We start from the raw sequence: 27,301 nt of genomic DNA, 5'->3' as shown, positions 1-27,301 counted from the left end.
GGTCTAGTTCTCCTCCCATTATATGCATTTATTAAACATTTCATAATCTGCTAGTGCTGAGAGGCAATTTAGGGCAGGACCTCATAGTGATTATCACTTAGTGCAAAGGAGCTTATTACTTTACACCCACACTCCAGAGCAGTCACTAGAGATATGCCAGAATTTATATCTGCTGAAAGTAAAGCTTTGTTATGGATATTAATAGATACACAATCATATTTTCCAGTTAGATTTACATAACTACAAACTTGTTCTATTGTAAAGTTTTGCTTTTCATCATGTAATTAAAGGTGATATACATGAAGCTGAAGGTAGTAACAACATTGTATATATTACCTTTTTGACAAACTAAGGGATGTGCTGCTAATAGCTAAGTGTACTTACTCTACAATTGTTATAAATTCTGCAGAAAAACCTTTGGTTATATTACTGTTTAATTACAAATATGGAGAAGAATAATTAGGTGATTACCTTGTAAGTAAAACATAATTACACAGTGAGGATAGAGATCACTTTGGGTTTATCCCACAAATGACAGCCCTTGTACTCACAGTGCACAGCTTAATTAATATGGGGGTACTAGGATCAGTAGCTAAAAAACAAGGTACTTCCACTTGCCCCTGGATACAAACAGCTACTTCAGCTGTGGGCAAAAATCCTGTCACTCCCACCTGCTCATAAGACTGCAAGCTCTCTGGGGCAGAGTGTAGTGTAGTATATACCTGTACTTTGCACAGCTCAAAAGCTGAAGACTCTGTAAATTGGCAGTTAAAACCTTCCTGGAATGGTATCTTTCCATATTTATGATTTCTTCTAAAATTATGGCCTACAAAATGTACCATTCGTGGTACGTTGAAACAAACTGGAGCTGCTACTAATGATGGTATTTCTCAGCAGATCTGCTTCTATTCAGGCTGCAGAATTTCTCAGGGGAGGATGAAAGAGTTAATTAGAAAAGAAGGATCAGAGTGAAAAAAAATAAGTTGAGTATAAATGAGTGATTAGGGGAAAAAATGAGAGATCAGTTTTATAAAGGGAATTGTATTTAAATGCCAACTTCCTGCAGCTGCCTGCATAATTCATGTAGTACCTCTAGCCCATACATGTCAGTTGATATCTGTACCTGTTTGAGGACATTAATCACACACCAGAAAAGTCAGCTATTGTATTAAAAAAAAGAATGGATAGATAATGAAAATAACAGGTACTGAGCAGGAAGAACATTGACTTTGATGCCAAGACACCACAGACATAGGTGGATGGAGAATCTGACCCTCATTTTGTACCAGAAACAAGTGGTGTCATTTTAGAGGACGTTATTTTACTGTGAAAAATTGAAATAAGTCAAATATAGCCTCTGGGCAAACTTTTTGTCTAATTTCAGTTTTAAAAAATAAAAAACTAATTTGCAATTAATAACTTTTCAAAGTTGATTTTTCTGAGAAAAAAATCAAAGTACTTTCAAAAAGGAAGTTTCATAACATGAAAATAAGGCATCCATTGCAATTACAAGAAAAAAAAATTGAAAACATCCTTTTGATTTCTCAAAAGCTGTAAGAAAACCTTTGTGTTGAACAAAAAAAAAATCCCACTGAATTCAATGAACATTAAGTCACACCTTTTGGGACAGTCCTTGTATTCTAAGTGCTTCTACACCCACAGATGAGAAAAGAAAAGATAAAAATTATCTTTGTCATATTGCCAACTTCTTACTATCCACAACACTCCCATTTTATTTGTCAAATACAAGAGTTAGGGTGATTGGTAGCTACAAGTAGTGCCAGACCCAGAGCTACCTATACTGTCTGCAGCTTGGAAGTGGATACATGGCCTGGATACCCTGGGATGCTCCAGCCAGGGGTTATAGCCACTGTTCTCAGAGGGTGCAACTTGTCCTGCAGCACCCCAATCTGCTCATCAGTGCTCATCACTTGAATACACAAGAGAAAAACCAGCTCAGCCATTTTCTTGCATTGTACCTCGTTCCAGCACGGGTGGTTCTAAGCTGACAGACTTGAGGCTTCTTTTGCTGGAGACTGAATGCTTTTCCCAGAAAGGCAAAAAATACAAGTTGAATTCTGGCTCCTTAGCAAGCACTAGATGACCAAATTTGGCTTCCCCTTCCAGGCCACTTCCCATCTGCCTTCACTTCTTCTATGAGGACCTTTCAGAGTACCTCATTCCCTATTTTCCCTGTTGCATTTACCTCCTCAGAGTGGGAATACTCAGAAGCAGGTGTCTTTCACAGAGCTCTCCAGGTCCTTGCTCAGCTGCTTGTAAAATTTGCCCTGTCTCCTGTCCCCTGTGTGATGAGGACCAGGACCTCTGTACAAGAGCAAACACAATAGGACAGAGTAAGAACATTTAGCAGTCAGTTCTGCAAGCTGCAATAAGTTTCTTCCCCTAGATTGCTCCTTTTGTGTTAAGAGCTTGTCCTTCACACAGACAGTATAGAATTTCGCAGCTAATCAGAGTGCTAATGAAACTGTTGTTCTGTTAATAAAAATTTTTAGAAACTGGCAAAAAGGTAGCTTTACAAATGAGCCTTCCTGTTCAGCTAGGGCTGCCATTCAATTCAAGAGCAACAAAACAGCACTTCAGCAGTGCTTAAGCTTTATTACTTCAACAGTTCACTTCTTTCTCCCCAGGATCATAAACCAATTAGAAACATTACAGGAATTTACCAAGAACAACCAAGTCAATCCTATGGTTATTACTATAATAAAGTCACAGCTAAGGAGCCCAAACCGCAGCTGGGAATGCAGCCTGCTGTGCCATGGACTGCCCAGCACACAGCAAGGGTCCCCACTTCTGACAGCCCACACCTGGTGGGACTCACCTGTGCCTGGTGGTGCTGACCACGGAGCCCCCACACCAGGATGCAGGGCAGCCACATCACACAGGGTCTCTGCCAGCCCATCCAAGGCAGTGCTGGAGACGCAGTACCCCTGCTTGGGGTGCTGGTGTTTTCAGTCTCCCAAGGAGGAACTGGGTCCTTCAAGGAATTTCTGTTGGTGTTGACACCAAAATCATCACAGCCACAGGTATGAGGCAGCAAAGACAGCAAGGGAGAAATGAAATTGAAGAATTTGCATTTTCACTGTGACTGCAAAGTCCCTGGTGATTCCCTGAAGAAATGAGGCTCCGCGATGGGAATTGCTCCCTTGTCTAAAGGTGAGAAAATTATTTTGGTGAATATCACAGCTGCACAAAGCCCAGCATCTTAATATTTAAAAACACAGGGGAGTAAGGGAGAAGAAAAAAGAAGGATGGAAAACCAGGAAATGAAAAGGCTGAGTAACCACAGAGAAAACAAAGAGCAGATGAGGGCAGCAGAAAATCTGACAATCAGTTTATGGCAAAGTGATTATCAGTGACTCTCTATTTTTTAGGGGATTGGGGATTGTTTAAAATGCATTGCCTGGTTTTGCTAATACCCCAGAAATTTCCTCCATCTTTCTGCCCTTGAGGCCAGAGAGGCCCTGGGCACTGACAGAAAAGCCCATCTTTGTCCCACAAAGCAAAGCTCTCTCATTGCCAACACGGCTCCAGCGAAATCTCTTTGCTAGAGGAGTTGGCCAGAACACTCAGGCCACCTGGACAGCAAGCTTTGCTGAGACTTTGACATCTGTGGTATGTCAACCTCGGGCAGCATGCATGTAGGACCTGGGAAATCCTATTCATAGCCTGGCTCCTGTGACAGCTACTCATGACGCATTTAGTAATCAAGGGACTACATGTCCTATCAAAGTCCTTTGGCAAAGAAAAACAGAATTTGCACTTGGTATTATTTCAGATGTGAAGTTATAAGCTGCTTTTGTTCAGTATTAAGTAAATAGTTAAGGACAAAGCAGTTTTTAACAAAAAGAGGTAGCGAGATACTCACGGATTAGTTTTGCACTTCAGCAAGCCTCAAAGAATTGTCTATAATATCTCCCCATTCTCAGGATGTAACTTTTTCTTTTCAATGAGCCTGTCACCTCCTGTCAGCATCCCCTCTGCCTTCCTTCATCCTCTTAATTAATGACTGTGAGCTCTGCCTTTGTTCTCTCCATTCGGCTTTAAGCTAGAGAAATTAAATCGAAGGAATCCTCCAGAAGGCTTTGTACCTGCACATGAAGGTGTCATAAATAGCTTGTTAATGATTTGAGAAGTGACTAATAAGTAGCTACATTGGGTAACCTTTCAGCATGCTGAATAATTTGCTAAAAACATAATCATTTTAACAGGGGATAGTTTAGTACCAGTATGGAACAGAGCAAATTGAAACTCATACCAGCAGTCTTGTTCCCGTGGGCCACTGTGACCGAGAGGCTTCCTCCCAGACTGGGGCAGAGCCAAGAATTTGGGCCGAATTTACTCAAGGGCCAAAGCCTAAGGTAGATATTAGGCCTAAACTCATTAAATTTCCTTAGTAGAAAACCCTGTAAATAAACCAATCTAGTCCAAATTCTTCAGCTAAAAATAATTGCCATCCTCAAGGAATACCCCCTGCTGTGGTTTTAAGCCTAGCTGGAGATAAAACACCACACAGCCGCTCGCTCAGCCTTCCTTTCCTTCACCCCCACTCTGGTGGAACGGGAAGGAGGATCAAAACTTGTAAAACTTGTAGGTCAAGATAAGAACAGTTTAATGGTTGAAAATGCAATAATAATGGTAAATAATGATAATAAAAAGTGAAAAAAATCCTAAGTGATTCACAACACAATTTCTCACCAGCCAGTGACCAATGACAGATCCCCCTTATCCAACCCAGATTAGCCACATTTCCCGGTAACTGCCCCATTTTATGTACTGAGCATGACATTCTATGGTGTGGAACATCCCTTTGCCCAGTTCAGGTTATCTGTCCTGGACATGATCCCTCCCATTTTCTTTTGCAAACCTCCTCACTGGCAGAGCATGAGACAAATAAGAAAAAAAACAACTTGACTTATGATAAACACACCTTAGTAAAAACCCATAGCACCAACACCATTCTCATTCTGAATCCAAAACACGGCACTGCAAGTGCTCCTGAGAAGAAATTAACTCTATCCCAGCTGAAACCAGGACACCTCCATAACTTATAAGTCCAATAAAATTCCTCAATTTTGTGCACCTATTCCGTCGTTAAAACCACATTTCTAATCTTTGTTTACTTGCAGCAAGTGCACCATCATAGCAGCACACTGGAAAGTTGTCAAATACTTTATTTTCTAGCTGTTTCTGACAATAAACCAAAAAAAACTTTGAAACCTGAGTAATGACAAGACCTTGATGTACTTACTGATCACATCCATGGCTGATTTTCAAAACTGAAGATTAAGTCAAACACATAATTAAACAAATAATAAAAAATTAACAAAAGTACTTTTTTGCAGAAGATGTATCCCTACACCCACACTCCTCAAACACATTCATATCTCATGCCTAAAGGGTATACATGTATTAACAGAAGCTTGATTTTTATTGATTTTGTGCATTAACGGGGACTGAAAAATGTGCTGCTATGACTGGCCACGTCCCAATTTGGGACACAGTGAGACTACACTTGCACCAGTGTATGGTTCCAATTGCTTCTGGCAGGAAAGTGCCCAGCATTAATTGTTAACTAATAATAAATTACTCTGGCATTGACCCACAAATTTGATAAGATTTTGGGATGCTTGTGTTTAAATCTAGCTCTGTGTAGAAGTAACAGAAATACTCTATGAAGAATGAGCCCACTGAGAGCTCTGTGTCTATATCATTAACAGACATCACACTGTGCACAAAATAAAATGTTCCTATGAGTAGTGACAAGAAATCAGAGTGCTTCTCTTTCCAGACAGGCCAAGAAAAGGATTTTTTTCAACCACAACTGCAGATTTCACAGTATCAGCAAGCATGTCACAAATCCTTATCCTGAACTAGACTGCTTGCTCTGAATCTGTCTCAGAAACTGTGACGAAGCATCTAAATTTTTCCTTTTGAAATGCTTACCCATTTGGAAATATCCTTGAAATTTTCTTCTTTTCAAATATTTCAAAAGTCTTATTCAAAACAACATAGTTCAACGCAGGCTTCGGCAAAATATATATGTCAGGGAGAAGTGAGATAGGAAACATCTGAATATTTATTTCTTTGAGCATTTCCAACCCCCACTTTTTCTGGATCTCGCAGGTCCCCTGCCAAATCTCTGATTTCCTTTTTTCCTCAGAGACCTCAGCTGGCTAAATTATACCCACAACTGTGCAGCCCATAGATCAGGGATCCCAGTCTCACAGCTAATAGCTCAGTGGTATTTCTGAATGTGTAATGGTTGAATTCCAGCAGTGAAAACAATGTGAAAATCTTCATCTGGGAGCCTGATCCAAAACTATCAAAAAGAATGGCAGGACATTTCTATGTTAAAAACAGGGCACGGAATCCAGTCCAATCTAAACAGTAGCCTCAAGAGAAAACAGAGTGAAATATATTTTTTTTTGGAGACATAGTTATTTTTTGGTGGGGGTTGGGAGATTTTTGGTTTAGGTTTCTTATTTTGCTGTGTTTTTTGTTTGGTTGTTTTTTTTTTCTTGCAGAAGGGTGTTAGAAAACAGATTACAATTTCATGCTTCGAATGAATATATAAAACAGGGCGGAGGAAAATATTTAAGTTACAGCATGAAAATATCATAAGGGTTTGCTTTTCATGTTTGTTTTTAATTATATGAGCCTGGAATCCCATTTGATGGTCCCTGAGACACACACACTCAAAGGCCGCTGGTAATCTGTTTACAAGGCATGATGCTAGGGTTCTTTTTCTGCTGCTTGCTCCTTTGTTCCCACCCAAGTCATGTCTCACTAGCCTTGACTAACCTTCAACTCTGTAAGTCTGATACATCACATTTACTCTCTGGTGTGCTCTGTAAACCTTGATACCCCCCTATAAATGGGAAAACATGACTCCACTGTAATTTCTTCCATTTGTAGGAAGATGAATGTCTATGGCATCAATGTTTCTTGGCTCTCTGACAGCAAAGCTGTCACCTCCTGATCTGAGGCAAGTTTTAATGACGGAAATTGGTAGTGTTTTCTGACTTGGTACTCAGAGAGAGGCATTAGTGAGACAGAGCTCCAAGTACTTTTTGATTAGTGCATTTCTCCAGGCAAGAGTCTGATTGAGTAGTAATTTCCAGGCTGAAGCCCTTTGGACCACAGGGGCATCCTTTACCCATCAGAATAAAGTCAGTGGCAACCAATTCCTTGACATCAGTGGGCTGAGACCTTTCAAAACTCTGTTTCATAGAAAGGATACCTACAATCAAGTCAAATACAATAAACCAAGACCAACTGAGAGCCTAATTTTGATGAGATTTCTTATTAGACCAAGACTTTTGCACCTTTACATTTGACAATACCTGTACTTTGTGGGAAAATAGCATTAGAGAGCCTATCTGTAAATCAATATTTACAAATACAAAAAACCCTTACGTTTCTACTCCTGAAAAAATGCACAGTTGAGGTAAAAAAGTTCCACTTTTTAAAACATGCAATACAGGGGCAACTCTACCAGTTGAGGTCAATCTTACTAATTTTAAGAGAAAGATAGTGCAGCTCACTTCAGCCTACATTTCTCTCATTTCGGTAGCCATGATACACAGCTTATTCAGACACGAGTGTAACTAATTAGTGGTTTACATGTCTTGCAAAGGTAAAATTCCTATAGATTTCATTGGGAAAATAACAACTCTTTTAAAGAATAGTACTACTGGTCCTTTGCACCAAGGAAGTCATTGCAAATTGTAATCTCTGATAAATACATGAGTTTTTCTCATAAAGGACCATGGTAACAGAGTAGACAAGATATAAATACTTTATTCTTCTGAGGTTTTTTTACTGCATTTTTATTTATGCATTTTCTAAGGTAAAATATATACTGTGCAAAATCCTTTACAAGCCTATTTAGCATCTGTTCCATACAGTCTGTAAAAGCCTGTATAATTTTCTTGCTTTATGTATGTATCAATGCTTTACAGAGTTTACTGGACACATTTCCAAAACCAAAAATCTATGATTCTACTACAAATATTTGTTCCACTTTTCTGTAAATAACAACAGCTTTATACTTTCGTGTAACTGAATAAATCACTGCTGAATCCCAGGGAAAAAAATAATCAAACAAAAACAAACCACAAGGCTCAATCAAAGTAAATACTCACTACTTTCTGTAGAAAATAGAGACAATGGTCAGGTTTGTTAGTGGGTGGAGTTTTTTTTACATTAAAATAGATAACTTAGAAAGAAATGCTTTTTGGCTTCAGATTTTTAAAATTCTGACATGAAAATGCAGCCACAAAACCTTCTCTCACAAAGCAATTTGATTTCACTTAAAATTTCATCTTTGAAAGCAGTTGTCAGTATATTGTGAGAGACTGTGTAAGTTAAAACCTGCTGAAAAAAATATTAAGAGAATAAAGAAAAAATTCTTGCTTTTGTGTCCTCCCAGCTTGACCGTATTATAGAATCGATGTGCAGGAGCTGTCACACGAGCTTCTGTGTGCTGTGATGTGCTGCACAGATTTCTCCACTAATGAGAAGCCATGAGCACACTCCCATGTCCTGCTGCATTTTACTCAGCCTCACCTCTTTGCAAGGATCTCTTCTCATCATTTCCCAGCAGCAATTTCTTTCTTTCACAGAGGAGGATGGAGACAGCTTGGTGGGTGTTTGTGGGTGTATGGCTTCTGAAAGCTGTATGTCGTAGAGAATAATACTCAGCTGCTTATCTTCACTGTCTCAGTCACTTTTTAAACAATATGTACTATAACTTAGGGAGGTACAAAGATAATAGTGTGAAAAAAAAAATAAAAAAGAAAAGTTCCAGTGCTGGAAGAAGAATATAAATATAACAGACACTGAACATACAATACTTGAAGAAATAACATGCATGCCTGACAACATGGACAAGTTGTGTAAGCCTTCTCTTAGGTCTGAAGAGTAACTGAACCCCAGTAACTCAAGGAAAACATCTGGAACCTCAATCCCCATCTTTTGTTCTCATCACTAAACTTCAGATTTTAACATCTGATTTCAGCAGATGACTTCAAATGACACAGTAATCCCTGTGTGTTTCTGTTTTTTAAAGTGAAAAAGTACCAAGGGAAGCTACAGAAGGGATCCCTTCTGCCTTTCATGGGCCTTTAGCTCAAGCACAGGCTGCAGGTGTAAAATGAGTCAGCTCTCCTCAAGCAAGACAGGGCTTTGAGTTCTTTCAGAGAACAATGCCTTGTAGGTATTGTTGTAGGTCAGTCCTGCCAACACCCCTCTTTCTAGGGAGCAGCAAAACCCAGTTTTGCTTTTACAGCCAAGAAGCCACCTGCTAGCACTTCCTTGCCTGTCACCCACCACTGCTCCCTGAAATTTGCAGTTTTGAATGAGAGATGAACAGACCCAAGAAGTTCGGCCTTCCCCACTGCTCTGACCTGAAGAAGGAAGAACTAGCCTGGACCAAGCTGTATGCTGCTTTGCTGCTAGTTCTCCAGGCAAAAACATTGCAGGAGAGCTCTGGCACCGCATGACTGGACCACAGCCCCAGTACTCTCACTTTGAAAGAACTCAGGTCTGAACTTCCATGGCTTTTGGGATGCATTTAGAATCATTAATGAATTTCAGGTTTGTGGTTTGTCAGCTCCCCTTCTTTGAGCTACCACACAGGACGCCATTTCTCAAAACTTGCCGTGCTGCTAAGCAGCTCCCTGACTGTTTCTCCCCAGAGCCTGCTTCCAAATAGGAAGTAGGACAAATATGTAGGACAAATATGAATTTTCCCATAGATGGAGCACAAGCAGGTTCAAAAAGGCTTAGCTAGAGGCTCCCACAAAGGCTGTCATGGGAGATATATGGCGGAGTGTATAGTATTAAAGCTGTGAAAGCTGAAGCCTGTTCCAGCATCAGCTGAGAGGTCTGCCATACAACGGATGGCACATGTATGTGGGAAAAATGGCTGAGCAAATGTTCTCTGGCAGACCTCACCAGTGCAGTTTAAGATCTCACCTCGCTTACTGGCCATAACACATCACAGCTGACACACCTGGTGGCTCAGGCAAGCGCTCCCAATTTGTTTTAATTCAGAGTAACACAGATTCATTTAAATCACACAGCACTGAAGCAGATCAGAAATCTTGCAGAGGTTTGAGACACCACAACTGTGAGGACCGGCATCCTTCCTGAAAGGATAAGAAAGGAAAGGTAAGGTGCAGATAGCGGTACAACTTCAGAACTCCCAGGGGACCCACAGGAGTACCTTGTGTAGACCCTAAAACATCAGGGTCAAATAGTGTTGCAGGGAGCTGGAGTTTGTCCAAAGAAGGGCAAGAAAGCTGGTGAAGGGTCTGGAGCACAAGTGTTATGAGGAGCAGCTGAGGGAGCTGGGGTTGTTTAGCCTGAAGGAAACCTGATTATACCACATTTCGACTAGGAAGTCCCTAGCAAAACTCATCTGAGAGAGAAGAGGAAATAAAGCAATAATCTACTAGGTGAAGACTGGCCACTGCTGCCAGTGAATGATCTGTAATTCCCTGTGTCCCAAAGAGCCTCCATTTGGTGCCAAGTTCCATGAGATGGGCTGGGTTTGTTTAGCTTCAAAAGAGCCCTTGGAGTTGTTACTCCTAACATTGCAGTTCGCCTTTTAAGGTTATAATAAAATCATTAAACAAGCAAGTGATTCTGGCCTCCCTGCAAGATAGGAGGCTTCTTTTCTGCCTCCTGTCCTCAGCCCCTTCTCCACAGATTGCTATTTTACTTTCATTTCTTGCCTTCCTGTTTCCTGTTGAATCACACTGTGAGAAATAAGTGGTTTGTGATCTCTTGTATTTTTCTTCTCAACTTTTCTTTCAAAGACGCAAGAACCACATGAAAAAAAAAACCCCAAAACAACTCCTTCAGAGAAGATCAGTTTCACATGTTATGAACTGTAGGACAAGGTTTAAAGAGAAAAGGTTCTTCACAAAGCAAAGAAATTGCCATCCACCCTGCAAACAGGAGGTCACAGTCTTCCTCTGTGAGACAGTCCTCCCACAGACCTTCACAGAGGGAAAAGACCAGTTTAACCATCTCTCCACGAAGTTGAAAGGGAGAAGAAAAAGTTGTTTTACAGACCCAAGTAAGGATAAAATAAAGGGTCCGCATGAAATTCAACTAGGAGATACAGACTGGAAGATACAGACTGGAATAACGCTCCCTCCCTGCACAAAGCACCTGAAACTCAGGAGACCCCAGATGAAGAAGTGTTGCCTTTGTTTGAACAGTTAGCTTTTCACAACTCTAGTGTGAATTTTTCCAGTAGATTGTTTGGGGGTTTGGTTAGGGATTTTTCGAATGTTTGTAAACTTTCAGTGTTTAAAACAATTCTATGTCAAGAGTTTCCATGGCTGAACTATATAGTTTGTAAAAAAAATACTTGAATTTCTTTAGCCTTCATGAGATAGTTTTTAGTCACTCTAATACTTGAAGCCCTGGAAGAATCATAGAACAATTGTTCTCTGCCAAAATCTCATTTCACAGTCCTCCAGCCATTGCTTTTCCAACTTGAAAAATCCTAAAGTGCTTGATCACTCCCTGTGCTGAGGGTCTTCCATAATTTGATTGTCCTTGATATGTGTAGAAATCCCTCTCCTTAAGAGTGGGTTGTCAAAATATGTCTTTTGGAATTTTTTCCAGTAATGTTACTCAAATATAAGGCTGACAGAAATACAGTGTTCAAGATGTGGGAGGCATGAATTTATACAGTGCTATATAATGACTTCTACCTTGGTACCTACTCCTTCATAATAATTCCTAACCTTACATCTGCTTTCAGAACTGCTACTGATCATTAACCTAATGTTGAGATATCACTATTTCAGCCCCAACCTCTCCCTCTTGAAAGACTAACCTAAAGCTGATGACCCATTACTAAGTGTGCAGTTAGGATTGGGGTTTTTTTGTCCCCAGTATCCTTCACTTTGGGTGTTTGGGTCCTTTTTACCCTGAATTTGATTTTTTTACTATCCAACCACCCAGAATTGTGACATAATGACATTGCTCCCAATTCACAGGTAAGAAACAGAAGAATGAAGATTATACAGGGATTTCAAAAGGGCAGAGGGCAAAATATGGGTCAGCCACATCCTCACTTTTCCTCAATGTGAGAAAGCCCTATTCTTCTCAAACTCCTTTGATGTTCCTGTACACCCACAGTGCTTGAGGGGGTCCACACAAAAGCAGCTATTTCCCTTTGCTTCCAGCACTGGGAAGAATGTATACAAAAGGGAAAAAAAGCCCCACAAGTAAACACAGGGGTGGAAGATGAGATCTGAGAGATTTTAAAGATGGAAGGACAGCCAAACAAGTCCTTAAAGTGCCAGAAATTGGTTCCAAGGAGAGGCATTTATGGCCTTAATACCAAGATGTTCAAAAACATCTGTCAAAGCAGTTAGTCAAGTTAAATCTAAAGAATCACCTTTTTTGTAACCAGCTGGCTGATGAATATGAAATAGGGAATATGGAGTCACTTGAGCCACAGGAAGGAGACATAACTGGGATGAGGAGACCAGGAGAGGGCTCTGAAGGTGAGAATTTGGTCTTCTACCAGCAGGAGAGCAGGTGTGTGCTCATTGCCAATGTCCCTGGCAAGGCTGCAGTGAGCTGGTATGAGCCCCCCAGCTACGAACAGACAGGAAACCTGCTCCTGCAGCCTGGCCATGGGGAGATCAGCAGCTGTGCTGGTCTGGTGCTGCTGCACACCTTTGTGAAAAATCATCAGCTTTTAATATTGAAATTAATCTTGCTGCTGGCCCAGCTTCACGTTCAAAATCCCCTTCAGATACAGAGCTACAAAAGATGTGACAGCATTTGGGGAAGTAATTGAAAACGCTGCTGCCTGGACACAGGTTCGGGAAGCATATGGGCAATATCCTGCAAATAATTTCCATTTATAGCTGTTATTTCAGACCAGATCTTATGTATGTAACTGCAGCTTCTATTAGCTCCCTTTTTCTCCTACCTTCTCAAAACTTCCCATCTGTTTGGCTCTCAGATTAACTGGGCATTTTACCACAATGGGAAAGCTCCTCCAATCTATTATCTTGAAGGGAAATTTAGTTAGTAAATCAGATTTTCTGGGCTGCATGTTAACTCTTAGTTTTCTGCAGTTTACTATGATTCCCTGCAAAACAAGCTGCTATATGCCACACATGGAGACAGCCATGAGATTTCAGGATGTGCATGTGTCTGTCTGAGACAGATGCCGAGGAGCAGCTACCCAGACATCTGCTGGGAGAGCAATATAGCTGGCTGTGAGCAGTCCAGGAGACTTTTAGAAGGTGTTAAGAACAAATTCCTTGTCCAGGTGTTGCACAAACCAACCAGAGGAGAAGCACTACTGGACCTGTTGCTCATCAGTGCAGATGAGCTCATTAGTGGGGTTAAGACTTTGATGTCATCTACCCAGATTTTATAAGGCCTTTGACAGGGTCACACATGATACCTTTATCTCCAAATTGGAGAATCATGGGTTTGAATAAAGTGGATAAGGAATTGGCCTGGTGGACAAAACCAGAGGATTGTGGTCAACAGCTTGATGTCCAGGTGGAGGCTGGTGAGAAGTGGTGTCCCACAGTGCTCTGTCATTGTACAGGTGCTAATACCTTTATCAGTGACAGAGAACGTGAGATTGAGTGCAAATTGGCAAATATGCAGATGACACAAAGCTGAGCAGTGCAGTTTACACAACAGAAGGAAGGGGTGCCAGCCAGAGGGACTTGGACAATCTTGAGAAGTGGACTCATGAGAACCTAATGGAGTTAAAAAGTGCAAGTGCAAAGTGCTGCACCTGGGTCAGGGCAATCCCAGACAGTATGGACTGGGAGAACTCATTAAGAGCAGCCCTGCAGACAAGGACTTGGAGGTTTTGGTGGATGAAAACTGACATGAGCCAGTAGTGCATGCATGTGGCCCAGAAAGCAACAGCATCCTGGGCTACGTCAGAAGAGGCAACGCCAGCAGGTAAAGGGAGGTGATTCTGCCCCTCTGCTCCACTATGGTAAGACCCCACCTGGAGTACTGCATGCATGTCTGGGGGTCCCCAGCACAAGAAAGACAGGAATTCGCCGAAGCAAGCCCAGAGGGGACCATGGAGAAAATCAGAGGGCTGGAGAACCTGTCCTATGAAACAAGATGACGGAAATGGTATTGTTCAGCTTGGAGAAGATAAGGCTCTGGTGAGACCTTAAAGCAACCTTCCAGTACCTAAAGGGGTCTTATAAATAAAAGGGAAAGCCACTTTTTACACAGACAGGGAGTGGTTTTATATTAAAGGAAGAGATATTTAGTATAGATGTTATTAAAAAATTCTTTACTTAGAGTGCAGTGAGGCACTGACAGAGGTTGCCAAGTGTAGCTGTGAATGCCCCATCACTGGAAGTGTTCAAGGCCAGATTGGATGGGGCTCTGAGCAACCTGATCTGGGGTGGTATCCCTGCCCATGGTAGGGGGCTTGGAACTAGATGATTTTTAAGGTCCCTTCCAACCCAAACCATTCTGTGATTCCATAAGCCCTGGTACTATATGGCAACTGCAGTCCAGAGTAAAATTGAATCTATCGTATCGCTGGCTTCTTGATCACAACCATTTTTCAGAGCTGAACTAAAGGCTCTCTCCAGGCAGAGAAATTTCTTTCTTGCTTGTAGGCATGTTTATTAAACTGTTTGTTGGACAAAACCAGGGATGTTGAATATTTTCTAAAGAATACAAGCAAAAACCCACAAGCAACAAAAGCTCTGTATTATCCATACTGGAAATTCCTATCAGGGACTCAATCTAGCCCAGGACAGAAATAAGATTAGTAGCAGATTCTCATGTCTAGAGGCAGACAAACACTTGGTTGGAGAAGAGCCCAAGGGCTTAACTAAACTGACTGAAGTAAAATAAAAGAGTCTTGGGAGACTCTGTGAGTTTGGGCTACACTCCATTTTGAGTTTCCTGCTGTGATTTTTGTCATGGTGCAAAATTTATGCTGCTCTCATACTCATCGTCAAGGGAAAAAAATTGCTTTCATAACCAGAAGTGCCTTCTGCTACATCTGCCTCCTGTGGCAGCACACAGCTGCCCCAAGCCTATGAAATATATTGCTGCCTCTTTTTCAACTTGTGCAGTGGATTCCCTGACTAGGGAATGTTTCTTCCTCATGTGCGCAGTCTGACAGAATAAGACTTTGAGACTCTTTCAGCACGAGCTCCAGTGGTGCCTACACCCTGAGACAGAGGCTGTGGCACAGTCCCTTCCAGCCTGCACACCAGCTGATTTGATTTTCTATGTAGCATAGCCTAGAGGAGCCACCTATGGCCCAGAACTCCAGACAATAATTAAGTTGTTAGTGGGTTGCCCCAGCATTACAGTAATTGATGATTAAAGTGTGTACAGGACACCACTGAGGCCTGGCACGCGATGAGGCTGATCAGTTGCTCTCCTCCAAAGCCACACCAGTGAGCAATTTTGTTCCATGCATTGTTCCAGGATGTTAACAGCTTCCCTGTTTCCTAATCAGCTGGGGCAATTTACACAGTCTCTGGCTGTGTTTTACATCAAAACTCATTTGATTCTCTGGTATGTTGCAATGCTGCTGGAGACAACCATCGTTCAAACGTGCTTTCCACACACATCATGCTCCTTCTTTACCAGTTTTAGATTAAAAGGGCAACACACAGCTGTGTGTGCTAATTAAGAAAGTCCTTATATATTACACTCAGTTTTGTTTCCCAATTCTCTTAACTTAACCCAGAGATGATATAGTAAAAGATTGATAATGAGAACGGTATCACTGAGCATGGGTTTGAGATGGAAATGATGAGATTTTGTCCTGTCTAATGCAAGCAGACAGGCAGGAATCTGAACACCAGCTTAACCCAGCACTAGCTGATCTTTTTACATACCCAGAACACAGAAGGAACTTGTGACATTGCTGTGGGTAAACTTCTATTGCTACTTTATAGCTCACCAGCTCAGAACTTATGTCTGATAACAAAGACCTCAGATGGGAGGGGGAGATCTCCTTCATTCTGAAATACTGCCTAATTGGGACTGAAGTGCCTCATGACATACCCCAAGCAAATGCATTTGTATCAATAAATGCTTACCCATAGGCAGATGGCTGGAATTGCACAGTGGGAGTCCTTCTTGTAATCTGCTGCCACTAAGAGCCTTTTGAGTCGGATCCAAAACCTCTTCAAGTCAATGGGAGTTTTTTCAATTAACTTCAATAGCAGTTGGGTAGGATCCAGAGAATTAAGTGACCCTAGAGATGTATTCCAGGGGGGAATTTCCAACTCCTTTCGGGTTTTTTTTAGGCAGTTCTGAAACAAGAGAAGCTTAGTTTTAATTTTCAGAAATTCATGTTACAGGAATATCCTATTCCTGTTGAAGTGAGAGGAAATTTTGCCATTTATAAGAATTTATACTTATGACTGCCATTTACTCAACCCAGGAATTTTAGCTCAGAAAACTGTTCAGATTGTCAAGCAGATTCTTTCAGTACCGAACAAGCAAGGCTAAAAATAAGTACTTAATCATTGCTCTTGAAATGCCCCCTAAAACTTCTCTAGTATCTGGAAACTTTCCACCACTTCATTTCTTGGGGGTTTATAGCAACCCTACCTATGAGATCTATTAACAACAGCCTTTCCATTCCTCCCACGCTTGAACTATTTTAAGACATTCTGCAGTTAAGCTCAAGTCCCCATAAGTTTTGTGTTAACCTGGTCTACACTTCTCAGATGTGGAGTGTGGCTATTTCCTGGCTTGGTTTTACTTCTGACAGAACAGAAAGACTTACTAAGTACTGCTAAGAGCTATGTCATGGCCCGCTGACAGTAATGCAGCTTTGACAAATTTATGTGCAAAAAAAAAAAAAAAAAAAGCAGGGGGGAAAGCTTGGTCAATGGTGAGCAGAATCAAAATGGTTCCTCAAGGTGACAGCCCACAAAAATAAAAGTAAAGCCTGTGCTGAAACCCTGTCAAACGGGATACTCTGTCTCCCACTCCTGCTGGGGAACAAGGGGATTGTATTCATTGGAAAGGAATCCTCAGGGGGGCAGGATATTGGGCAGCAGGATACACAGGTGTGCTAAGGATGCAGTCAACAGAAGTGGGGTGTTTAGGGAGCTTCTACCCCTCCACTTACCTCATGTCCTCAATTGCTTCACCTTCTGACGTGCTAAAGCTAAAGAGGTGCCTGGATGATTATTCCATATACAGCTAAAAGAAGCTAATCCGTGCTGATAGAGAGGTGTATACACCAAATCAGTGATCTGTTTTTGTATCTGGTTTTGGTTTGACCTGAAAAATTCCAGACTGTCTTGGCTTTGGAAAAAAGAGTCTCTTATTTCTTCCCAATCCCAAATTTTCCTTTTATTTATAAGTAGAATACTCAGAATACTCAAATCGAGACATTTGGATTTTTTGAAGAGACAAAATGCTTTAAAAATTCTCTTTTAAAGAGTAAGAATTTGAGGGTTTTTTTGTTGTTGTTTAACCTGAATGCATATACTGTCCATTTTTCCTTTGTAAACTTCTGGAAAGCCTGCACAATCCTCTGGCTGGAAATGGTAGGTCGTGCCCACTTCTTCCTCAAGCCCACCTTTGTTCTGTGCCCTCCACAGGGAGAAGCACTGCCTGGGAAAGACCCATGGGAGACTCTGTGGCCGCAGATCCAGTAACAAGACCCCTACAGACCTCTACCAATTCGAGATTCTCCATCAGTTCGAGTCCCTTCTGCCTATTCAAGGCTAAAGTATTAACAGAATTGCTAATACTTTAAAGTATTAACGGAAGAAGTTAATATTCTGTTTCCTGACGTTCTCAGTGATATCATAGTCCTGGCTCACAAGTATCTCTGTAACAAGTTCCACAGAATCTAAATCTGAACATTCCTAGATGTGTGATGATAGACAAAAAGGCCCAACTTTGCAAAGAGTCAAACACTAAAAGGAGATTCTTCTGGAAGGCCATTTTATCTTTCACTTGCTTGTCCAGTCAATCTCATCCAATCTTCCAAACTGTGTCTGAGTGATTGAATATATTTCTGTGCTGTAAACACAGGACAAAGTCAGCGTAAAAATCTAGCCATCAAGCTAGCTAGTTTGAAATCTTTTTCTGTATTTTGTGTTGACTGGAAGGAGAAATAATTTATTTTTGGAGTACCAGATCACAGAAATAAATTTCTAAAACAAAACTCCTGCCCAACACAATTATTATTCAACTCATTTTAACAATTCGATAAATGCAGTGCAATGACTTCCGTTAGCTATTCTCCCAGCCAAGGTCTCTTACATCATTAAATATTATTGAGTTGGGTCTGCCATTTTGCTTGAAATTATGCGCCTGGCATTTTAGTCTATGGCCATAAATGCTGGAAATGTCAGTTATATAAGCATCCATCTTTTTCACTACTGTCTCCCATCAAACGTTAATGGTAGGAGCCTTAATCCATTCTACACAGTCCCAGATATCTACATTTGCTAGGAAAGGATCTGTAACAGAGTGCACTGACAACTCACAGTAAGTAATTACTCTCAGAAATATCTCAGTAAACTCAATTTGCTCCCAGAGGTCTTTTAAATTATATCTCGTTAGAGTGCAATGTTTTTTCAAATGACAAGGTCACACAAAAAAGCAAAACTCTATTTTATTTTTATCAGAGCTTTACTCCCCCCACCATAAAACTGTTATAACACATAATTCCAACCAGATAGAGATATTGTGTTTTACTGTTGGAGCCCAGGAAAGCCATAAAGCAAGCAGAATTGTTGTTTACAGTCACAATAAATTTGGAATATCGTAGAGCATTCTAGGTGAGGCAAACACATCTACTGATGTCAGCTGAGTGGGAGGAAGTAATTTTTTATTATTATTTTTTGAACTTTGCTGGTAAAATAAATTTATTTTGGATTTACACTAAAAAACATCTCATGAATCAGAAAAGATTCATCTCAAGCTATATTAATATAGCAGAACATACACTTTATCTCATCACCCTACTTATCTGCCTTGGTGCCTTTACAGCAAGAGGTTATACAAAAGCAACATGGATTATGTAGTTGACCAGCACTTCTAATTTTATTACAAGTCCTGATAGATAGCATTCTTTCTTATAATCCCAGTTTATGAAGCCATGTAATTAGGAAAGTAAAAAAATTACGCTACAAAAGCAGCAACATGATAGCATTTTTTGCAGGTAGAAAAGTTGCATCTTGTATTAATAGAGATTTTAATTTAACCAAAGAGGAGGTAGAAGCACTCAAGCAGACTCTTCATTAAGTATATCCTTTTGTTCTCATTTGAAAAACTACACCTTTAAGTGAATATGCGCTTTTATTCTTAAATCCAAGTTATCTGGAACATTAAAAGAGTACTCCAATTTGAAACCGAGCAGCACTGGTATATCTTAGCAAGTAACTACCTCCAAAGAAATTCTCCAAGGAATTCAGAGGATAGGAGTCTGCCATCACGGAAAATGCAGAGCCCAGTTTGAGAGCCACTATGCAGGGGATAGGATACACCATCATTCTGCAAGCAGGGGCAAGCCCAAGTCTTTCCATAAATGTACCTAAATGAACACACTCATAGCAGAAGTCAAAAAGGCTGAAATAATTTTGGAAGAGTAGATGTTCCTCATAGTAGGTTTTTTTTAATCCTTCTTGTTCATTAGTATATTGTGCAGGAGTCATTTGGGAGACACTTGCAGGAAATTTAATGGGCATAGCAGAAAGACTGTCATAACAGTCAAGAAATATTCTAAGCAGCACTTCTGATTCTATAAATGCCACCATCTTGCGTTTGAATTATTTCCATTTTTTTTAATATGACAATCACAGGCTGAGAATTGCAAAAGGATACCTCCAACTGACAACCGTCTTACCATCTTTCCCAGAAAGTTTACCTTCTCCAAGCTCTGCCAATGAAAATAGGAGCCAACTTCTGACAAGGGATCTTCTCATGTTATATTTCCTTGCATTGCTTAGTCAAGACAACATATAAGGCAAATACCCAAATTAATGCTTAAAAGTATAAACCTCAAAGCTATAAATTTAGCTTGAAACTGGAATAGAAAGACTGGAAAACCTTGTTTGAAGGTTTTTGAGAGTGAGAAAATTAAATTAATAAATTAATTTGCACCAATTTGATGGAAACTGAAATGTGAGCTTTCCAAGCACACCACAACTCAACTGTGTGTCGATAACACGAGCTCAGGCAAAAAAAGCACCCAGCACTCGTCCTTCAGACTCTCAGTGGGCTTTCTGAACCTGGGTTTTGCTGCTCAGTTTCTGTCAGCTATAAACACATACCTCCCCGACAGGGGAGGGTGCAAGGACTTGAATAAAATCTTGCTGACATGCTGTGACTGCCTCTTGCTGCTACGATGGCATCTGCTGTTATTTGCTGCAGGTAGTAAGACATAACCTTATCCTGTTTCCTCAGAGCCAGTAGTGGCTGAAATACAGAAGAGTCTGTGTATGCAGGGGAGGGTGGAAGGACTCAGCAGAGAATTAAAACTTTGTCTTAAAGGTATCCTTCTAGAGGTGGTTAAGGGAATATAAGGGTGCCCCCTCAGGTGATACAGTGCTATCTGTTGAGAATATTTTTCAGATGGGCTCTCTGGACAGGTTATGGCAGTGAGAATTATGAAATCCTCTTTGAATAGGACAATGACAGAGTCAGGAGCTGGGCTGAGAAAACAGTTTCTCCTCTCCCAGTATTTCTCTGATCTTCACTAAGGATTCATGTCTATGAAGAAGCTTGTGGATACAAAGGCTCAGACTAGTATTTAAGGTATGTCCACTCTCTAAAAATACCCTGTGAAGAACCAGAAGGCAGCTGCTTGGGCAAAAAGCAGAAATCACAGTGGAAGAAAGCATCTTTCTCCTTCTGAGTTCTCTCTGTATATCAGGGCACAAAGACTTGGGGCTTTCTGTCCTTCCATCCCACACACATGACAGTGTCTGTGAATTGCTTGGTGCAACAGTAAGTCATCCAAGAGAAAAAAGACAGAATAGAAAATTAAAAGTTGCCAGCAAAGAATGTATAGATATAAGGTCATTTCCTGTACCTTATCCTATTGAGAGTACAATTTGCATTATCAGCAAATACTGTTCCAATCTCACCCCTTTTCAGCTCTTCTATGTAGAACAGCCTTAACAGAGTAAACACCTCCAAAGATTAATTTTAACAATGTCTGACCAAGCTACCCTGCTCAAAGCTTCTCAGTTGCTGAACTGCATGCTGACAACTCAGCAATGATTCAGACTGTTCAATAAAGCCTCAAATAGGTCAAATCTGCCATTGATCTGCATCAGGTAACTTCATGAATTGAAGTTTACACCCCTGCAGATGTGGTCCACCTGACTTCATGAAGAGAGTCTTTTTATTCCAGACATAAATTTGGCTATCAACAATAGAGGTGCTTTGATTCATATCAGCTTGGAGTTTGATCCCATGACTGCAAAAGAGCTGAGCTAATTTATGTCACTGGAGAAAACTGGGACAAATGGCTATACCTGTAAAACCATAGTCTGAGCTCCCTCTTTTTCAAATATCAAATATTTCAAAACCAACTCATAGTCTGAATTCTCTTTTTTTTTTTTTTTGGCCCAGTTCTTTAGAGAATACCCACAAAATCCTGATATATTTTAAGAAAGCTAGAACTAACTGATAAAAAAGTTAAACAAACATAATTGGAATCCAGATTTATCTCTTTCTGTGGAAATATGCCTTGTGATTGAATTTGCTCGAGTTTTTTGCTGAGTTTTGACTTTTAGCTCAGACCTTCATTTTGTCTTGCCCCAAACAAAATCAGAATTTTTCAAAGCCAAAATGAAAACAACAGATTCAAGCTCTGGACAATGACTTTGGCTTAAGGAGAACAAAGGCTTTAATAAAACCCACAGTTTTCAGTAGAAAAGCACTAAGATGGAAAATTTTCAGCTAGCCCTGCCAAATAACTGCATCCTTTCTTTCTGACATTTTTACCTGGCTGGTAACGCTTCACTCCACAGTGAATCCCATTGATTTTCTCCAAGCGAAGCGATGTCTGTGCAGTCAGCAATACCAGACACTGATGCCTGAGCCATGCCACCCTGGGAGAGCTGTCAAGTGATGCCAGGCTCTACAGACTCATGAGGTAGGATTTCCTCTTGGTTTCTTCTCTGCTTTCTAAAACTGAAGGCGAAGGGTTAGTAGTTCACCACTGCCTTAATTTATCCAAGCAGAAAAGATATTCCTAGTGCTTCTAAGGTCCTTCAGTTTATCAGACACATCATTCCTACATCTGCAGGCTGTAATTTGAACTCAGAATAATGGGACTACTAATGAAAAAAGAGACATATGTGTTTCCATTTGCTTTTTCATTTAACTGAGTTTATAACTGGCAGAATATCCACAGGTCTTGATGGAGGTTCTCTGAGAGTATCCAGAGGATGGTGGTCTCAGTCTCCTTATATTTTGAAGATGTCTAGATGTTTAAATCTAGATCTGTAAATCCTTAAGTGTTCAAAATCAAGACTGAATATGTACTCTAAGGACTTTGAGTTAGTTCAGGTCCCAGTTGTTGGACTTGGAGCAGGATTCAGCGGTAAAATTTAATGCATTCTGCTCAGTTTAGAAGACCATCCCAGTCCGTTCTGCTTTAACAATGTACAAATCTATGCAGTGAGCAGCAGACGTAATCAAGCTTTGGCTACCCTTCCTCATTCTCCTGGTTGTATATTTTATTGCAACCCTACAGAGATATAAAAATTAAAAAAAAAAAAAAAACAACAAAACAGGAAGCCTGAAATCAAAATGATTAGATGAAAAGCAAACAAAACAAACCAAATGACCAAAGCTGCTGCTTTATTTTTTCATTTTTACCTTTCCATCACTCCTGTTCTTTTTATTGTATAGATTCCAACTCAGAGCCTTTCAGAACCACCAGAAAACTGAAACTATCCTCTCTCTCAAAGCTCTACCACAAAAATCTAGGCTCTGCTGTCACTATGTCCCACTCAGACAAATAAGTCTTTCAACAGAGCATTTCGTCCTCCTTTTGCCATTCTCACTGTGACAATTCCCCCTAGGCTTTCACCAAATTGAAGGATGATCAGAATTTCTGTGGGGCGCTGTTAACAACTAAACACAGTGAGTATCTCATGATGCAGTTTTGATGGCTGCTTGTATTTCACAAGTCCACGGAGAAAGATCACAGCCAGCTTGTTACCCCTTTTCAACTCGCTGCATTAGTTAGAAAAGTCACTATCTTCATGACCATGTGGTGGAGAAAATCTGCCACAACCTGCAGCAGGGTTAGCTGCTATGAGTCAAAGCGGTTGGGGGAAAAGCCATAATGGGATTATTTTTCCCCTGATTTTCCACTAGCCAGCAGTGTCAGAGTCAGAGCAGTGGTCAGGCAACTGCCCACACAGCCACTTTCAAACAAATCACATTGACTTCTACAAAATTCAGAGAAAAATCTTTTTATTCCTACAAAACTTCATCCAGATTACAATCCCTCTACTGTAACTGGATGCTGACCCATAAACCACTACAAATGACGTTGAACTTGTGCCACTTTGAGTTGCTATAGCTAAGAATGGGTTATCATGACTTTAATGACCAATAGGACACACAAAACATCATAAACTTTAAACAGAATGACAAAGCCAGTCTTTATCCTTTTAAATAATCTGCATTTTTTTCTAGCTGTCTTGTCTATTTTCTCCTTGCCAGCTATATTGAGGGGCCATAAAGAGAAGGGAATGAGAATAGCCAGTAAATTAAAGTGCAGGCAACTGAAAAGGTCGAAGGAGTATGCTTTATTATTGTCTGTCTCTGAGTATATGGCACGTCAAACTTCATACACTGGTCTTTCAAGAAAATAGAAACAATGAGAAATCAATCAACATGCTTTGGCTGTACTAAAAACTATGGGATTAAAACCAATCGCGTCTCAAAATACCTGCAGATATCAAGAAAAAAACCCTCTCTTTCTCTCCACTGCTTTAACAGATGGGAACTCATCTGCTAAGTTCAGAGGAACTGAACAATGGAAGCTTGCATCTATTTCAGCAGTACTGCTGAAAAAAATGAGATTGCACCCTCAGCTGCAGGTTGCTCACTTTTTTCATCCTGCAGTGTATCAGCATCAAGGCACAGATCCACGGCTCAGGGTGAGTCTGCTATTGTTAATGGCTTTGTTGCATTCAGTTTCAACCAGCAGAGGAAAATATTTGATCTCAAATGGGATGTCTTGGCTTTCTGGCCCGTGCGTCTCAGGAGTACCTGGCATGGCCAGCACTGGTCTTTGAAAGGTGCATTAAGCCAGTTATCATAACACACAGCACACAGGACACTTTGGTATCATTAACTGAGTAAAAAATGACTGCTCCCTTACTGAGAACAGCCTGCCTGCTTTTAGTCCCTCAAACTGCAGCTGCAGAAGGACATGTTCCTTTAATTACTCAAGCAAATAATTCGAAACAGGGCTGGCCAGATGAAGTGCATTTCCAGAAATCTGCTAATTTTGAATGTGACTGTGAGTATAAGTATAGAAAAAGAATTAGAGGGAGTTGACAGTTTTGAAACATGTTATTTGTGATCAAGTCCACCAAACACTAATGAGACACAATATCTTGCCTGCAGCACAGGCTGATGTATTTTTTGTCACATAATTATATATTACTGTGGCAGAACATATTTTCCACAATGATTTTCTTTCCACCTATCTATCTACCTATCATGGGGGAGTGGACCAGCAATTTGCAAAAAAACCCTGTGTTTAAAAAATGATAAAAAATAAGTAGTGTCTGGTCTTACCATTTCTCTTAAAAACCTGACTAAATTTCAAGCTCACTCATTCAGAATAAATACATTTTCTTCCACTTTTTCCTAGGGGACGATACGGAAGCTGCTTTCACGGCTGCTGGATTAATCACCACCATAATTTTGTTCTCTTACAGAATCAAAAACTACTGTATTTTCATGCTGTAACCACAGTCCTGTGGTCACAAAATGGCACCACTCTTGTGAGTGTTCAAGGGTGTGAAATGGCCAGAGAAGATGCCTGTAGCTGGTGTAGCAATTAAGTAGTTCTTACATCTCACCAGATTTCAAAGAGGATGAAGGGTCAGTCCTCAGACACACCACAGGGTGTGTTCCTCCTTCCTTCACTTGGAGGAAAAAAGACACATGCAACTTTTATTATGCTGTTAAACACACTGTCTTTTGTCATACTTTGGTCAGATGCAGAGATAATTTCACCAAATTCTAGTCCCTATACAATTATTTTCCCCTCTCAGTTATTGCTGTGACAGATAATGAAATATCATTCAACAGCACAGTTCTGCACTAAGCCTTACTGAAAATGAACTAGCAATCTTGTCTCAAGATTAAATGCTTTGGGGATTTAACTCAGGAGAAAAGCTGTCTGTGGAACACACCATCCAAACCTGAGGGAGACACATCAGAAAGATAAAGCAGCACATAGATTTCTAGGGTAAGGAACATAAATCCTATAAAAAATCATGTTAGAAGTCGACCAGATTTTCCTGTAGTCCCATCTCAAAAAGCCTTTACACCAGTCTTTTCCAGCATGGGTCAACTCCCTCTTGGCCCTATTATCCTCAAACGTGCATCCAACAGGGAACAACACATCTATGAAGCTGCAGTATATTTCCTGGAGACTTTCACAAGTTTCTCTTTGTCCTGGGCTGTTATCTCCACATTACATAGAGTATGACAGTTCCCAGAAAGGATGCATGCCTTTACATCCAGAACTTGATATATAGCAGAGATAGAAAAACTCTTCTATATAGCAGAGATAGAAAAACTTACAGACCAGCACAGGAGGGATAAGGTGAATAGCAAGCAAAATGTCATTTTTGGGAAAAGGTACCAAAAGGCATTTTTGTACTCTCTTTTGTATCTTAACAAAACTAGTCCACACATTCCATAATAACATATAAGGATCACAGATAAAAATATAAAATCTGGGTAATGTATGTTATATGTTTCTATAACTTATTAGCACATACATTGCAATTATGCTAAAAACACATGTATATAACTTTTTGTGATGGGGAATAACTATTCCTTCATAAAATTCTAGCTAAATTATGTCTTTGCAACCTCTTATCTGAATCACATCTGAACATCAAGCAGTGGTTTTTGTCCTATTAGACAAAAGAAAGTCTGGACTGATCATTACTCTAGGCTCTGCCACTGGCTGGCCCCAGGTAACAACGCTGGCCTTGCCATTCACCCTCATAAAGACCAGACCTTTGCCTCTTTGCTCAAGCTGCTCTTTCCAAACATCCCTTCTCTACTTCTTCCATCTGAAATTTAAATGCCTTGAACAGCCAACAGGACTTTTCTGGAGCTGCTGGTTACCCGTCCAAATGACTGAAAAGAAGAATTATCATAGAATGGTTTGGATCAGAAGGGACCTTAAAGATCATCCATGGGCAGGGACACCTTCCACTAGACCAGGTTGCTTAGAGCCCCATCCATCCTGGCCTTGAGAACTTCCATGCATGGGGCATCCACAGCTTCTCTGGGGAACCTATTCCAGTGTCTTGCCACCCTTATAATAAAGAATTTCTTCCTAATATCCAATCTAAATCTCTCTTCTTTGAATTTAAAAACATTATCCCTCATCCATTGTGTTCTGATAAAGTGGCCATCTCCAGCTTTCCTGTGGACCTCCTTTAAGTACTATAGCGCTGCTATAGGGTCTTCCCAGAGCCTTCTCCAGGCTGAACCACCCCAGCTCTCATCCTGTCCTCCCAGGGGAGGTGCTCCAGGCCCCTGATCATTTTTGTGGCCCTCCTCTGGTCCTGTTCTAACAGGTCCATGTCATTCTTAGGCTTGGGAACCCCAGAGCTGTATGCAGCCCTGCAGGTGGGGTCTCACCAGAGTGAAGTAGAAGGGCAGAACCACCTCCCTCAACCTGCTGGCCACACTGCTTTGGATGCAGCTCAGAGTGCAGGTGGTTTTTAGGCTGTGAGTGCGCATTGCTGGGTCATATTCAGTTTTCATCTACAGATTATCATTATTAATAATTAATCATACATTAATAATTATTACTATCAATATTTCATGATGCTACTGAGGGAGGACATAGTGAGTAATATAAAGTCAGTGTCTGTCATGACTGTTGCATACATTTTCTTCTTTTAATTTGAATTCTAGCAGGGTAACAAGGTGATAGGAGTTAGTGGTATTCCTAAATAAATGATGAATCAAGAGCTTCCATTGGGTAAACTGTAGAACAAACTGTGTTCAGCTCTTTCCC

General features: G+C 40.6%; 1 long non-coding RNA gene across 1 annotated transcript in view; it reads right to left on the bottom strand.

Moving 5' to 3' along the window:
* LOC108449107 overlaps positions 1–27,301 on the bottom strand; it is a 481,280-nt gene that overhangs the window by 361,356 nt on the left and 92,623 nt on the right. The window contains exons 7-12 of the long non-coding RNA XR_001865227.1: positions 22,006–22,194; positions 16,119–16,334; positions 8,590–10,172; positions 3,887–4,109; positions 2,840–3,168; positions 2,207–2,325 (exon numbers count right to left, since the gene is read on the bottom strand). This is a non-coding gene — a long non-coding RNA (uncharacterized LOC108449107). The remainder of the gene's footprint in view (positions 1–2,206; positions 2,326–2,839; positions 3,169–3,886; positions 4,110–8,589; positions 10,173–16,118; positions 16,335–22,005; positions 22,195–27,301) is intronic.

The sequence above is a fragment of the Corvus brachyrhynchos genome, unplaced genomic scaffold, assembly GCF_000691975.1.
Source record: "Corvus brachyrhynchos isolate BGI_N302 unplaced genomic scaffold, ASM69197v1 scaffold229, whole genome shotgun sequence".
In the NCBI taxonomy this organism is placed as follows: Eukaryota; Metazoa; Chordata; class Aves; order Passeriformes; family Corvidae; genus Corvus; species Corvus brachyrhynchos.
The sequence above is the reverse complement of the archived record's forward strand: the minus strand, read 5'-3'. Positions and strand labels throughout refer to the sequence as shown.